We start from the raw sequence: 15,202 nt of genomic DNA, 5'->3' as shown, positions 1-15,202 counted from the left end.
GTGTGTGTGTGTGCGCGCGCGCGCGCGTGGGGGGGATGTAGGTGGGGGACTTTTTCCTAGGGTCCATTAAACTCAGCCCCTGAGCTCCAACGCAGCTTTTTAGACCCAAGGGAGAGCAGGGCGCCTCTGATCGCACTTTCCCCAAGAGCAGGGTGGGGGTTGGGGCGAGGCTTCCACAGCCTCTGCAGCACCGGGAACCGAGGGTCTGGCTGGGGGCCGCGCGGAGGCGCGCGGGGCCGGGGCGCGGGCGGGGCAGGAGGCTGCAGAGCCCTGCGCGCCGCCGCGCTAGCTGCTGGGTCACAGCCCTGGCCGCGCCGCCTGCTCGGCGAGGAAGTGACGACTGCGCCGTCCCGAGAGCAACAAAGTTTGAGTCTGCGGGTCGCTCTCCCCTGCGTCCCGCGCCCCCTCGGAGCTGCCCAGAGATCAGCGTGCAGGTGAGTCGCAGGAGCCTGGTGGCCTCCCCGCCGTGGAGCTCCGGGAGGGAGGAGGGATCCGGAATTCGTCGGGGCTTGGCGGCGCCGGCCGGGCCCTGGGGCGCTGGGGGTGGGGGTGCATGAGAGGGGCAGGGCGGCGGAGATCTCGGCCGGTGTCGCGCCCCTGAGGTGGCTGATTTGCCTCCTCGGGACTTAGACCGACCTGGCTGCAGCCTAGCCCTCTCCGGGAGCGACCCCTGAGCGCAGCGATGCCGGGAAGGGGCCTCCTGGGACCTACGACCGGAGTCAGCCCTGCACCCATCTCTCCGGGTTGCATGCAGCTACTTTTCCAGCCCTTCCCGGTGTTTCCCCGGGAAACGTTCCCTTCCTCTACGCAGCCCTCCACCAGGTTGCAGGAAGGAAGTTACAGGAACTTTCCCTCTACTTTTGTTTGCTCGGCCTTGCAGTGACGAAAAGAGCAGAGCCACTCAGAAGTTTGGCTCAACAGCCCTATCTATCCATTTCCAACCAACAAACCCCAAGTTATCCCCAGGCCTCCTTGAAACAAGCCCCTCCCGACTCTGCACTTTTCCTCCCTCCCCACCACGCCCCGAACCCAACAGTAAGCTCTCTTAGGCCTAACACTTTGCAATTTAGCCATAAAAACTGTCAGCACACCCACGTGCATATGTGAGTGTTTTCTATATAAAACCCAAAAAGCCGCTTCCATTGGACTCCGTGGCATCTTGTTCTTTTCTGTGTTCTAAAACTGCTAGGGCTGCAGGAGTTTGTCTGGGAACTTAGATGATGGTTCCCGACGCCCTCAGTAGCCTCGTGGCTCTGGGTCTTTAAAGAACAGCTGAGAAGTTTATGACATCTTTGCATAGTAGCAGGGGTCTTGGCGTGGCCCAACAGCTGGCGCCAGGGCTCCTTGATTTGTGCCTGAAGCTGTAGCAGCGGCGGGGACAGGGCGATGTGTGCAGGAATGTGTGTACAGGCCATGGACGGTTGGAGATGGGATGTCTAAGAGGTTGAATAGTGCAGTCCCTAGCAGCAGCTTCCTGCTGGTCTGTAATTACTGCGTGATTGCACAGTCAGGCTTTGTTGGCGTGGATGTTTATACACAGGCTATTGTGCAAGATCTTGGTGGTGGTGGTGGTGGTGAACAAAAAAAAAAAAAAAAACACTTAAATTTGCATTGCAAATGCTTCAGGACAGATCTGGGCCTTAACTGCAGTCCCCGAATTCTTCTTACCCTTTAACTTTTGCTGGATGGTTTGTTCCTTGCCTCTCCCTTAACCTCTCTGACAGCTTGCTGATCTCTTGAGAGTTTGGAGCCTACTCAGGAAAAGCGGCCTCCCCTTACTACTTACTACAGAATAAATATCTTAGGCAGCCTGAACATTGTGCCAAGAACTGTACCTTCACTTGTCCTGAGAAAATGTGGGATGACGTCAGCAGGAAAAGGAGATAGGAGATGACTAGCCAACCCTGTCTTAACTGAAGGGCTGTTTGAATTAGCAGAATTGCAGGACCGGGGCTAGCTATAAAGAAGAATCACGGGTCATGTAGGTCTGAGCTGGCCAGCCAGACTTTGAGCCTGGAAGTATCAGCTGCAGACATTTAGGTGGGTCCTAATTCCTTTATTGTGTTCTGGGCAAAGGGGAAGCATGCTTAGTGGTTAAAGGAAATGTGCTGGGCTCTGAGACTGTGTGTCTGTGTTGTCGATGGGTGTGGGGGTAAGGTGACTCACATCTTCTGCAGTGTGGTCCCTACACCTACTTCCTCAGTGAGGCCTACAGTACAGTACAGCCTACAGGACAGGGGTCTTCATGTCTATCCGAATGCTGCCCTGCAGGGAAGCAGGCTGTCTTAGTTACTGTTCTATTGATGCGAAGAGACACTGTAACCAAGGCAACTTATAAACGAAAGCATTTAATTGGGGACTTGCTCACAGTTTCAGAGGGTGAGTCCATGATCATCCTGGCGGGGAGCGTGGCAACAGGCAGGCAGGTATGGCCCTGGAGCAGTAGCAGAGAGAGCTTATAATCTGATCCACAGGCAGCAGGTTTGGGGGTGAGGATGGGGGTGGGGTGGGTGGGGTGTCGGTCAGGGACACTGAGCCCCGTATAGGCATTTGAAAACTCAAAGCCCAAGCGTTTAAGTGTATGAGTCTGCGGTGTGTGTGTGTGTGTGTGTGTGTGTATGTGTATGTGTGTGTGTGTGTGTGTGTGTGTGTGTGTATATGTGTGTGTGTGTGTGTGTGTATGTGTGTGTGTCATATCCCACCACAGGGGCCCAGCCCCTGTGCACAAAAGAGAAGGCTAACAGTTTCTTGAGAGCATCAGCTGTTACAGAGAACCACCCAATCCTTCCCACACAGTCAAAGAAGTCAAAAGAAGCGAGTGCTAGTGCTGCATTTGTGCACGGCCATACTGTCACCTCAGATGTCAGTCATACAGTCTGTCCTGGGCTTTCACCAGGCAATGCCTTTCCCTGTGGTGTTACTTACTATGTGACTGCTTGGCGCCAACCCCCTGCAGTGCACGCATGGTCCTCTGCTCAGAGCAGCAGCTACTGGTGACCGGAACATGCTGGTGTTCCTTCATATGGCTTCTCAAGCCAAACTGTGGAATTTCACTTGGAAGCCAACTGCCGGTTTGCAGCCTTGTGTCATCTGTATGTCACTGGCATAGTGACCGCTTGTTAGACCATAACATTAGGGCACACAGTCCCTGGTAGGTATCCGTGTGCTTTCAGAGACTGGAGGAAAAGCATGTAAAAGCAGGAGAGTTCTGGAAAGTCTCGCCCCACTCCGGTAGGAGTTGCCTGGAATTGCAAAACCTGATTGCTCGGGGGGATATTGAGTTTTTACTGAACTTGTCTGTCAGGGTTCTTGTCAAACCTGACCAGAAAACCCACCTCCGTGAGGTCCTAGTGATACCAAGATTGATGGGAGGAGCAGGTTTCCTTCCGACCCCTCAGAGAAAGAGAAGTCTGAGTTTATGGTCTTTTATGTCCTTGATGAGACTGGAAACACCTAAAACTTGCCTGGTGGTGGCTGGCAGGATATCGGGGAGGGGCCTCTTGCAAGGCCTGGTCCCCAGAGCTGTGGAGTCATCTGCAGAAGTCTGTCCCCCACATCTCCAGTTTGGCCTGGCTGAGTTTCACACAGAGCTCAGGCCCTTCCCCTGGTTTACTGGCTTTGCCTTTGTTCAAAGAACTTGCCCCTTGGTGGTCCTCTGTCTACTTCACCCACCTTATGTAAATGCTTGATGTTGCTACTAACTTCAGAGCCCCTCCTGTTGTTGCTTTGCCATGCACAGTTAGAATCGCAGTTAGAAAACAAGCTCCGACTCAAAACCTGAGGTAGGTTAACAAATACTTTTATTGCTCCAATAGGAAATGCTACTGGGGATGTTTGTGAAGTTTAGCAACTCCAGGGGGGAAAAAAAATCAAAATGCTCCTGGGAGAAGCAGATTTTGTGAAGAAGGTGGTCTCAGTGTAGAAGGCCCTTTATGCGGTCTAAGTTAAAACTTCTATTTCTAGCTTTCTGCTCCCTTCTGCTGCCTTGGGCCCTGCACCACCTACCTAATGCAGTGTTTTGACATAGTTAAGCTTACCTCCAAAATAGGGAGGTGGAGCAGCCCTGGCTGAAGAGGACATTCCAGACTCTGAAGAAAGTGTTGCAATCCTCCAGATGCTGTGGCTGGCCGTGCGGAACCACATGCGTGCTTGGTTGGTTCCTTCTCTAAAGCGGCCCTCGGCCCTCGCTTGAGGTCTCAATGAAGCGTTTCTTTGTGAGACCCTTAAACGTTCTTTTTCTGGTCCACATGACACAGGGCCAGAGTGTTAGGACTTTGTGTCTTAAGTACCACTTGAAATCCACACGAGGCTTTGAATAAGCCTCAGATAAAGGGCCGCTCTGTAATCTTAACTTTAATGCCAGTTGGCAAGGGTCATCCTTCTACCCAGCAGCCTTCAATGGCTCCCCACTGTCTCCATGGTAAGGATCAAACTTCCCGGCTGGTGGTCAGTGCCTTCCTCGTAGAAGTCTGGCCTCTGCTGTTCTCCTGCCTCCAATCACAGCCCTGACCCAGTGACCCGCTGTGGGTGTTTGTCCAAGCACTGGTGGCAAGCGTTCCGGCCTCTCATGCTTTCCTGGAGGCCGGTAATGCCTTCCTCTTCCTCCCTTCCACTTGGCTCTGCCCTGCTGTCTTCCTGCTTCCCTCCTTAAGTGTTTCCCTGTGCGTGGGACCCTGGTAACATCCACTGAGGCCTTCTGCTGAAGAGAACCTTAGTACTGGTGGAGGGGTTTGCAGCTTCTCTGTTGAGCATGGCTGCACTCAGACCAACTGTTCAGCTTCTTAAATGCAGCTTTAGAGAGATGACAGTGATCAGTTTTTTTGTTGTTGTTGTTTTTTTGTTTTTTTTTTTTTTTCTGAGTCAGGGTTTCTCTGTATAGCCCTGGCTGTCCTGGAGCTCACTCTGTAGACCAGGTTGGCCTCAAACTCAGAAATCTGCCTGCCTCTGCCTCCCAAGTGCTGGGATTAAAGGTGTATGCCACCATCGCCTGGCTGACAGTGATCAGTTTTAAAACTCAGCTAGACGCCCTTGTTTTGTGTATATTTATATCCCTAGACCTGTTCTTCCACTTACAGCACATTTTGGTAAACACGATGAATGATGATAATGATGATGATGATGATGATGATGATGATGATGATGATGATGATGATGATGAACCCTTCTGACTCTTCACCTCCTTGATTTTCCCCATGTCTTGCACTGCTTTCTCTCTGGACGTCAGATAGCATCTGTCCAGCATCAGGCTCACTCCTCCTTGACCTGTTTGGGTGTGCTGTCCCACCTGTGATGCCCTCCCTGCTATGCCTTGGGGCCTGTCTTAAAGGCCGTGGGCTTATTCTCTAGGTTGGCCTGGTCTTCTGAGGGAACCTGAGGCAAGACTGGAGATGGGTTGTTTCCCAGGTGGCTGCAGGCTTGCTTTGTGCAATCAGGGGCTGACATTCTAAAAGTAGGCTAAAGTAGAAAACCGAGTGTTGGGGGGATCCTGGGCAAGCTCTGGCAGGAGCCCTGAAGAATGAGAGTTCTCAGGCTCAGACCCACACAACCTTACCTTGTAAATTAGATTCTTTCTTTTTAAAAATACTATTCTGTGATGTGTGTGAGTGGGTGTGGGCATGCATATGTGTGATGTGGGGCATGTGTAGGGGTCAGAGGACAACTTTGTGAGGGCAGTGCCCTTTCCCCACCTTTACAGATCCTAAGGATTGAACTCTGGTCTCCACCCACTGATCCATCTCACCAGCCCATGGTTTTTCTTTTCGTTTCTTTTATACCCAAGATATAATTCACATATTATAAAACACACCCTATAGGTGTGTTCTTTAAATTTAGTAGATGCCCCTCCCCCAGTTTTCCGTTTCCTATTTAGGAAGCTAATATATATGCATAGTTCGGGGTTCAAATGATATGTTTCATGGGAATAAAGTATATATTGGAAGAGAATTAGAAAAATACTTTTTTTTTAATTTTTTTTATTATTATTATTTTTTTTTTGGTTTTTCGAGACAGGATTTCTCTGTGTAGCCCTGGCTATCCTGAAACTCACTCTGTAGACCAGGCTTGTCTCAAACTCAGAAATCTGCCTGCCTCTGCCTCCCAAATGCTGGGATCAAGGGCGTGCACCACCACTGCTTGGCTGAAAAATACACATTATTAATTATGAAAGATTTTTTTCCTAAGAAAAATACAAAGCCCAGAAGATATTGTAAAATATTAATAAAGGGCTGGAGAATGACTCAGTGACACACCAGTCAAAGTACTTGCCATGCAAGTCTGAGGACTGGAGTTTGGATTCTCACTACACACTTAAGGACATAATGGCCGACCTGAGATCCCAGCACTCAGGATGCAGAGATGAGATCCCAGCAGCAGTCTGGCTGGAGTCAGTGAGCTCTGGGATCAAGTGAGAGCCTCTGCCTTAGTGCAGAAGGTGACAGGCAATGGAGGAGGACAACTGACATTTGCTCTGGGCCTTCTATGTGTGTGTACACTTGTACATGTGTGTGCCCATCCATGTGAACATGGACACACATTAATGCATCCATGTACCATACACACCACACACACACACACACACACACACACACACCACACAAACACACATGCTACACACACACACACAGAAACACCACACACACAGAAACACACATATACACACACTACACACAAACACACATGACACACACACACATGCACACACACGCACATGCACTGCACACACACCACACACCAACACACACATACATGTACAAAAGAGAAACTTGATAATGTTATTACATAAAGTTTGATAAGGAGGGCCCATCCTCTGACGCTCGTCACGCCTGCAGTCCTATGGTTCCTCTCTCTTAGACGAAAATACATGTGATGTTTTTTCAGCTACTCCTCCAGTTGTAGTCTTAGCAAACAGGGAAATATGGATCCATACACAGAAGTTTGGAGATCGTTCTATGCCAGCCCATGTGAGGAGGCCTCACTTTCCCTGAGGCTGAACTCTATTCTGCTGTGTGAATGCCGTGATTTATGCCACTAGTCACAGAGGAATGCTTGGATTGTTTCCAGCCCTTGCAACTGCAAACAGTGTTGCCACAAATACACCAAATTCACCTTCAATCCAAAATTCGCTTTCTCTTCTCTTCTCTTCTCTTCTCTTCTCTTCTCTTCTCTTCTCTTCTCTTCTCTTCTCTTCTCTTCTCTTCTCCTCTCTGTTTTGTTTTTGGCTGGCCCTGAACTCACAGAGATCTATCTGCCTTTCCCCCCACCACTCCTACTCTTACCCCCCCCCCCATTCTCTCCCCTCCACCAGCCCATCCCGGTCACCTTTAGCCCTTAATTAATTTTAATTGTTAACAATTTGTTAAGTCCCCCAAGCTTTCTAGCCAGACATAGAAACCCTCTCAGCTCCTGAGAGGGATGAAGAGAAGGCCCAGCAACACAGACCCGATGCCCTGAAACAGCTGGTTAACACAGGGCCAGTGTTGTGGGGCAGCTCTTGTGAGTGGGTCCCATATGCTCATAGAAGCCTGTAGCCTGTGAGACACAGAGGGCAGAGCTGCCTGAGTGTGAGTCTGTCCCTGGGAGAATGGAATATGGTGGGACAGTAGATAAGGCAAGGAATACAAATATACTTAAGATTAACCGTGAAAGTCCTTTAGTGGACACCAGGTGCTCGGCAGGCATAGTTGCTCCCCACCTCCTCTGTTCTGAGACTGGGTCTTTCCTTGTAAACAGACTGTCTTAGAGTTTAGAGTTTGCTCTTTGTTCAAGCTGGCTTCCCACTTGTGATCTTCCTGCAGGCTTCCAAGTGTCGTGATTGTAGGTTTGCACTGTCATACCTGCATCATACAAGCTTTCGATACATAGATTTATCTTAATCCACCCTATTTATAGAAGGAGATTGGACAGCAGGTGGGGAGGGATATGAAGTATGAAATAGTAGTTCATTAAAATGCTATTGTATTACTCAGCATGGTAAAATGTCTATCTCATGATGCCCCACCACAACAGGCTGGGGGCTCTTAGCACACGCTTACTCCTGAATGGAAAGGCAGGTTTAAGTGGCTATTTTTTTTTCCCCTTGTTGTATTATCTTCTGTCTCCCCTTCCCCATCTCCCTCTCCTGTCCTGCTTTCCCTCCTTGTAAGCTTGACTATTTGAATTCGTATCATGTAAGTGAACGTGGTAAGAGAGCCCATTGCTGTGTACTTCCTGGGAAGATCGTGAGGGCTGTGAGTTAGGAACAACTGTGTGGGGCTAAGCAAGAAAGGTTCTTCAAATAGGCGCTCAGGGGATAATGGAAGGGCGATCCGTGGAGCTGGTTTTAAACGGCAGTTCGTTCACCTAGGATTACGGATTGTGTTTGGGTTGCCTGTGGTTGACAGGGGGTTGAGAGAGGGCACTACCCATGTGGAGTACCTCGCTCTAAAGCCGTGGTCTGCTGCATGCCCTCTCCTTACCCCTACCCTTCCTCGAACTTCGAGCTGAAGGCCAGCAAGGGGCTTGCACAGAAGTACCCAGTGTGGAGCTGTGTCTTCTTCTGCATGCACTCTGGGTACCTCAGGAGCCACAGCCACGCCAGCACCTTGTCTTGCCCCTAGAGGAGGCAGGGCCTCAGGATGGCTTCTACCACCTCAACAAGAAGCTGCTGGCGGATGGCATTTAGAATCTGACATCTCTAGTCGTAGAGAAGGAAACTGTTCACAGGCGTAGCAGAGGTAACTTTGCACTGTATGGCTTACAAGGTGCGCTTTCTCTCCCTGTCTTCAGCTCTCTCTCACTCTACATTGGGTTAGCGAGAGCATGGCATTGAAGAAAGGGGATACTCTCAGGAGTTCCCCTCTTGAGTTCCAGGATGGCCAGGGCTACACAGTGAAACTCTGTCTTAAAAAAAAAAAAAAAAAAAAAACAGCAAAAACCAAAAGCATGAGAAAAGTTCAAGTGTCCACTCCACATTTGCATTCTTCCAGGGGACAGTGGGCACACTGTCCAAGAGCAGTTAAGCATTAGGTAATTCAGTGTTCAGGACTAGTTAACTCTGCCAGGGTCAAGGGAGAGTGAAAAGTCAGGGAAGGCCTGGTATGACCTTGCAGAGTATGTATGTATGGCTGCCCTGGAGTTAATGAAGGACAGGGTTACCAGGGGTAGTGATGCATGCCTTTAATCCCAGAGGCAGGAGGATCTCTGAGCTTGAGGCCAGCCTGGTCTACAGATCAAGTTCCAGGATGGCCAGGGCTACACAGTGAAACTCTGTCTTAGAAAGAAAGAAAAAAAAAAAACCAGAAAAACAAAAACCAAAACAATACCACAACACCCCCTCCACCCCTCACAAAAATGAAGGTGGGGTTTCCAGAGAGCCTCCTGAGAATCTGAAAGCAAGTAGGCATCCACCACGTGGCAAAGGGAACCAGAGTGGTGTAGAGACAGGGGACAGCTCAGCCAGGCCGGAGGTACAGCAGATCTGCTTGGGAGCAAATTGCAAGTGGTAGAGAGAGACTGCTGAGTACTGGTGGGAGCGATTGATCAGGTCGTGCGCTTGTACAGGCGCTTGCTGTATGTGCCCGCAAAGAGGCCTGGACCACTCTGGAGGCAGTGGGGAGCAGCTAACAGTGGATAGGTGTGTGTGCCTAGGGGTGATGGGTATTTCCTTTCCAAAGCCCACTCAAACTGTAGCACAGAGATTAATTGGAGCTTGGGGAAGAGGGGCCCAAAAGGGCCGTAGTGAGATGTCACAGTCCTTGAAAGAGGACTTGGCTTGATGGACCCACTGAATGTTTAGTGCAAAGAAGTCAAAAGGTGGCTGTGCAGTGGTGGTGCACGCCTTTAATCCCAGCACTTGGGAGGCAGAGGCAGGCGGATTTCTGATTTTGAGGCCAGCCTGGTCTACAGAGTGAGTTTCAGGACAGCCAGGGCTACACAGAGAAACCCTGTTTTTTGAGAAACCCTCAAAAAAACAAAACAAAGCAAAACAAAAAAAGAAGTTAAAAGGTGAGCTCAGATTTCTGTTCAAGGCGTGGAAGGAAGAACAGGTTTTAGGGGGAAATTGAGTCTGAGTTCAGCCATATTGACAGGTAGGAACCTTTGGGACATCTGAGAGAGATGTCCAGTGGGCAAATCGGTCTGCAGCAGGAAACCTCCACAGTACTGTTTGTGGGGTTTGGCCCTTCCAGCTCAGTAGCCCACCTGATTTTCTCGAGGCTACTCCAAAGACACACCATTTAAGCAAGAGTGGTGGCTGCAACCCCAAGCCTGATCATCTGGCCTCTTTGGCCTGTAGGCCATTTTGGAGCAGAGTTTTTTTTTTTTTTTTTTTTTTTTTTTTTTTTTTTTTTTTTTGAGGGGAGGGGGGATCACCAGTACATAGAAAGCTGTGGGAGCTCACAGAGTCAATGACTTCATGTGAGGAGGAAGTGGGGAGATCACTGGCTAAAGGCTGTGGCTGAAGAGAGTCAACAGCAGAGACTGAGAAGGCAGTGAGTCGAGAACGGAAGAAACCAGGCCGTCAGGAAAACCCGAGGAGGAGAAAGCTTGGTGTATGATGAGAACAGAGACTGCGATTTTGTGCACAAAATTATGCTGCATTGCATTTTTTGAGAGAAGTTCTCCCTTAGACTTTCTTAAATTGGGTTAAGGTAGATCCACCATTGATCCGTTCTCGGGAAATCAAGACACAGTGTTTGGAAAGACATATTGGTTAAGGAATTAAGTTGTGGAAGCTTTGCTGTGGAGGGGGTACATGGAGTTGGGAGTGGCATTTCCTGGGATATAGCTTTCTGCAGGGTCTACAGCCTAGGTTTCCCCAGCCCAAGTCCACCTTTCTCTGAGCAGGTCCAGGACAGCAGGGATCGCTTTTTATTTTTGACACATATCCGTGTAATGCAAGGCGCCTGCTCAGTTTAAGCGCCAGAGTTGTAGTCTTCACAGCACTTGCCACATCGCGGTTCTCAGGTGGCTCTGATTCTTTGGGGTAGTGATAGGTATTGCAATTAGATTCTTCACAGGGGGGGATAGAGAGAGGCAACCCTTCATCTCTCCTCCCTGGCCCCTTCTGCATGTTAGGCAAACATCCTAGCGCTGAGCTACATCCCCAGCTGAAACCCCTTGGCCTGAGTGAAGTGTTGTTTCATGGGCCACAGGGGTCTGTGTGTAAATGCAGGGTGAAGGCAGTTCTTAGGTCTGCATGTAGAAGGTGACTTTAGCTGAACTGAAAAGAAATCTACCAGAAGGATATTAGGTATCTCACTGAATGTCCTGGAGGAAGGTTCGGAAATCAATCAGGATTGGTGGGAAGCTGGATACCCAGAATCAGAGCCAAGGTGATGAAGAGACACTGACCTCGGATTTTTGCTGAGTTCAGGCCTGGATGGTCCCACCCCTCTAGAGTGAGTTCTGAACTTCCCCTGCCTTTGGGTACCACTACTCATGCACTGAGCCATGGCTCTCCCCCTTCCTCATGCTGTGACCCTTATTGTAGTTCCTCATGCTGTGGTGACCTCAACCATAAAACCATTTCATTACCACTTCGTAACTAATGTTGCTACTGTTACAAATTGTATTGTAGTTATCTGATAGGTAACCCTCTGGGGGTCCTGACCAACGGGGATGAGACCTGCTCTAGGCAAAGCCATTTAGTCAGCTCAGCTTACCTTATCTGTCTGTGTGCTTGCTGCTGGTCCCCAGGAGCCTAGCCCTGGAGCCTGCAGAATCTTCAGTGGTGGGTGGAACTCTGCCTTCTTTTGGATCTCAATGCTAGGTGTCTGAAACTGAGGGAGGGGTGCACATGTTAACTGGAAGGTTTCCCCCCGTAGAATCCATTCTAGCACTTCGATTGATGTGATCGGAACTTCTGGATGTGGGAGAGAATGAGACCGGACATCCCTCTTGGGCCATTTAAAACATCTTCTTGACCATAATCTTCTTGGACATCTTTCCAAATCTCTCACCTTCTGCTGAGCTTTAGGATTCTGGACAGCTGAGCAGCATCTTGCTAGCAGTTGGGTTTCTTCTCTGAAATTAGAGCCATTCCAGTGGGGAAGGATGACCATCTCAGCTCGAAGGCAGGCTGGAACTTTTGATTTCATTTGGAAAACTTTCGCGCTGCCCCATGGGAACATTTGCCAAGGCATATGGTGGTGGTGCTCTCTGGGTAACACTTAGGACTGGCATTTTGTTCCTTTTCCAAGGCTGTAGGAGACTCTCAGAATCATGAGGTATTTGGGAGGGTACCATCTTGCTGGTCAGACCAGGGGTTAGTGTTTGGCCTCTGATTTGGGTTGTGGAACAGTTGAGGCCTCTGGTGCTCTAGTCATGGGCACCCTTCCAGTTCTGAAGATGTCAATCTAGGTTAAGATGTTCTACCCAGCCTTTTTCCCTGGAGATAGGAGCTGGGGCGTTCGTTGTCTGCCTGGGACTGTCAGCATGTCAGCATTGTCTGTCACATCCTTATTCGACTTCCCAAAAGTTGTTGTAAGTTCCAGCCCCCTTCCTGTCCTCACACCGTCTCTCTGAAGTAAGGGTTCCTTGACCATTTGGTTCCAATAGTCTTAGACAAATGGACTAATTTCTGTAAAAAGAAAAAAGAGGGCTGGTGAGATGGCTCAGTGGGTAAGAGCACTGACTGCTCTCCCAAAGGTCCTGAGTTCAAATCCCAGCAACCACATGGTGGCTCACAACCATCCATAATGAGATCTGACTCCCTCTTCTGGTGTGTCTATGTAATAATAAAATAAAAAAAGAAAAAAAGAAAAAAAAAAGAAAAAAAATGCAGTTTTGAACTTACCAGTACTTAGCTGTGGCAGCCATCAGTAGGAGTTGAGGATTTTTTTTTTTCTCCTGATGTTGAAGCTTCAGGACCCATGTAGGATCAGGCTTGCCAGGCTGTCGAGGAAAAGCTGTACTCTCCATATTCACTCTGAGCTAATTTTCACTGAGGTGCCCTATGCATATCAAGATGAAATACATTGTGTTTAGGGCAGCAATGAAGTCTTAAGGCGGAAATGAAGTCTCAAGGGACCCGAGTTATTCTGTTAAAATACAGCTCTGGTCTTGTCACCCTTCTGAAGAACCCTTAGAGCTGCCCACATCCTGCAGGAGAAACCCCACCTTCCTCAGAAGAGCACCGAGGCCCTGGCTTTAGGTCCCAACCCACCTCCTTTCGCACGAAGCCCTATGGCCTTAGCTTAGTCCTTCCTGTGGGAGCCAGGTCCTCATTGCCTCTGTCTGCTTTTACTCCCCTCTGCATTTGCTCATTATTCCCTCCATGTGGAATGTCCTGCCTGCCCTTTTTCCTCTTGGCAGATGTCCACAGAGCCAACTAGAAGTCACCTGCTTCCCCACGGCCTTTTGAGCCACGCCCGCCTTTGAGGTTCTGGAATCAGTTTCTAACTGTGAGATGTTGGGAGTCAGATGCAGGTATGCCTGGAGTCTCACTGGCCTGGAGTTCTGCCTGACACACAGTAGGGGTTCCACAGGGACCTAAGGATAGCCTGAGGGGATGTGGGCGCAGTGGGAACTGCTGCTCAGGTGGTTAAGGTTGCAAGCTGAACTAACTGGTTGTCTGCAGGACAGCCCCAAGCCCCCTCAGTCTCCTTTAGCTTCTGCTGCTACAAATGACCCCCTTGGTACACTCTGTTTTCTTTGAGGCTTCCCAGATCCTGATGAGGCAGAAAGGGAGTTAGGGCATACAGATCTCAGCTTCTCGGGCCTTGTGTCTGTGGTGAGGAACCTGTTTAAAGGGAATAGACTTACCTTTCCCCCAGAGGAAACACAAATCCTGGCTCCCCTCAGTGGCCTCAGAGTTCTGCTGTGCAGCACAGTCTCCTGCTCTGCATGGAGAGGGAATGAAGGAGAAACAAGTCAGCCTGTTGTGGAAGAGAGAGAGGGCTCTTTTAGATGAAGGCCCTGTTCGGTCTGGTCGTTCTTCCTGTTAGAGGGTGGGGAGAAACTTATCTTCCTGAGAGTGACTTCAGGGTGTAGCAGGAGCTCCGAAGCAGAAACTTAGGGCAGATGAAGGACTCCCCGTTTGGAGATACTCCCGACCCACCAAGTGGTTGCCTTCATGGTGCCTCGTGGTTGGAACCAGAGGTCTGTGGGAGCATGCCTTTACCAAATAGGCATCTTGGGTCTATAGGCCACTTGGAGAGTACTGTGGGAAACATCTTTCTCTCACTATGGTTGATGAGCTCAAAGCTGAGGCAACCTTGGGCAGAACTGAAGTGCTTGCCTGTTAGACCAGTGCTGATTTGCATGGCTTACGATGTTCTTAGACACATTTCCAGAACCTGGAAGTACTGGAGTTTCTGATTCCTTTAGGAGCCTGTCTTTGTTCTTGGCAGATCAGAGCAGGGGGAGCCCGGGTGGCAGATATGTGAGCTGATGTCTAGAGAGGTTTCAGCTTATTTTAGTATGGCCAGTGTGTGGACATTGCTTTAGCCTTAACTCTGTGGGACCTACCCTTTTCTCTTTCCACCCAGCCCTCTACTGTCTAGTCCTCCAAATGTCTCTTTGTCATTCTTCTTCAACAAAGTGGTCATGCCACTTCCAACATCATAGGGCATTCAGTCATAGGACATTACTCCGGGTGGCCCATCCACAGAGGAACTGAAGAGCAGGACGTTTTTTAAAAATAATTCTCTCTCTCTTTTTTAAAATATGCATTGGTGTTTTGCCTGCATATATGTCATGTGAGGGTGTCGGATCCTCTGGAACTAGAGTTACAGACTGTGTGAGCTGCCATGTAGGTGCTGGGAATTGAACCAGGGTGTTCTGGAAGAGCAGCTAGCGCTCTTCAGCTCTGGAAAAATATGCATTTTAATGAGTACATACAGGGGCGGGAGAGATGGCCCAGTGGGTAAGAGCCTTTGATGCACAAGTATGATCTGAGTTTGGAGTCGAACATTCATGTATATGGCAACATATGCCTATAACCCCAGGCCTGGGTATAGGGGTGGAGGCCAGAAGATCGCTGGGACGTACTAGCTGTGTGTGCACGGACATGCACAAACCACACGTACCAAACTACCACCACCACACCTCATCACACACATGCACACAGGTGGGAGGAGATAGCCATGTACAGAGCTCTGATACGTACAAAGGCAGCGGAGGCAAGGGTTGTAGTGGTGGTGCGCGCCCTGATTGCTGGATTTAAGAGGCATTGCCAGAAGAGCTCAGGAAACCAGAGGATCCTGAACTCACAGGGAACAGTCTA

General features: G+C 49.6%; 1 protein-coding gene and 1 long non-coding RNA gene across 2 annotated transcripts in view; one reads left to right on the top strand and one right to left on the bottom strand.

Annotated features, from left to right (window-relative positions):
* The first annotated feature begins 273 nt into the window (after positions 1-273).
* Mideas (mitotic deacetylase associated SANT domain protein) overlaps positions 274-15,202 on the top strand; it is a 68,467-nt gene continuing 53,538 nt past the window's right edge. Inside the window, exon 1 of the mRNA XM_031357764.1 lies at positions 274-434. The gene's annotated coding sequence lies outside the window, so the exon portion shown is untranslated. The remainder of the gene's footprint in view (positions 435-15,202) is intronic.
* On the bottom strand, positions 10,346-14,192 carry LOC116081142. Its single transcript, XR_004114719.1, has 3 exons — positions 13,741-14,192; positions 12,773-12,929; positions 10,346-12,556 (listed from the first exon to the last, which is right to left on the bottom strand). It is a non-coding gene; the product is annotated as an uncharacterized LOC116081142 (long non-coding RNA).

Source organism: Mastomys coucha, unplaced genomic scaffold (genome assembly GCF_008632895.1).
Source record: "Mastomys coucha isolate ucsf_1 unplaced genomic scaffold, UCSF_Mcou_1 pScaffold6, whole genome shotgun sequence".
In the NCBI taxonomy this organism is placed as follows: domain Eukaryota; kingdom Metazoa; phylum Chordata; class Mammalia; order Rodentia; family Muridae; genus Mastomys; species Mastomys coucha.
This window is presented reverse-complemented; position numbering and strand designations above follow the sequence as displayed.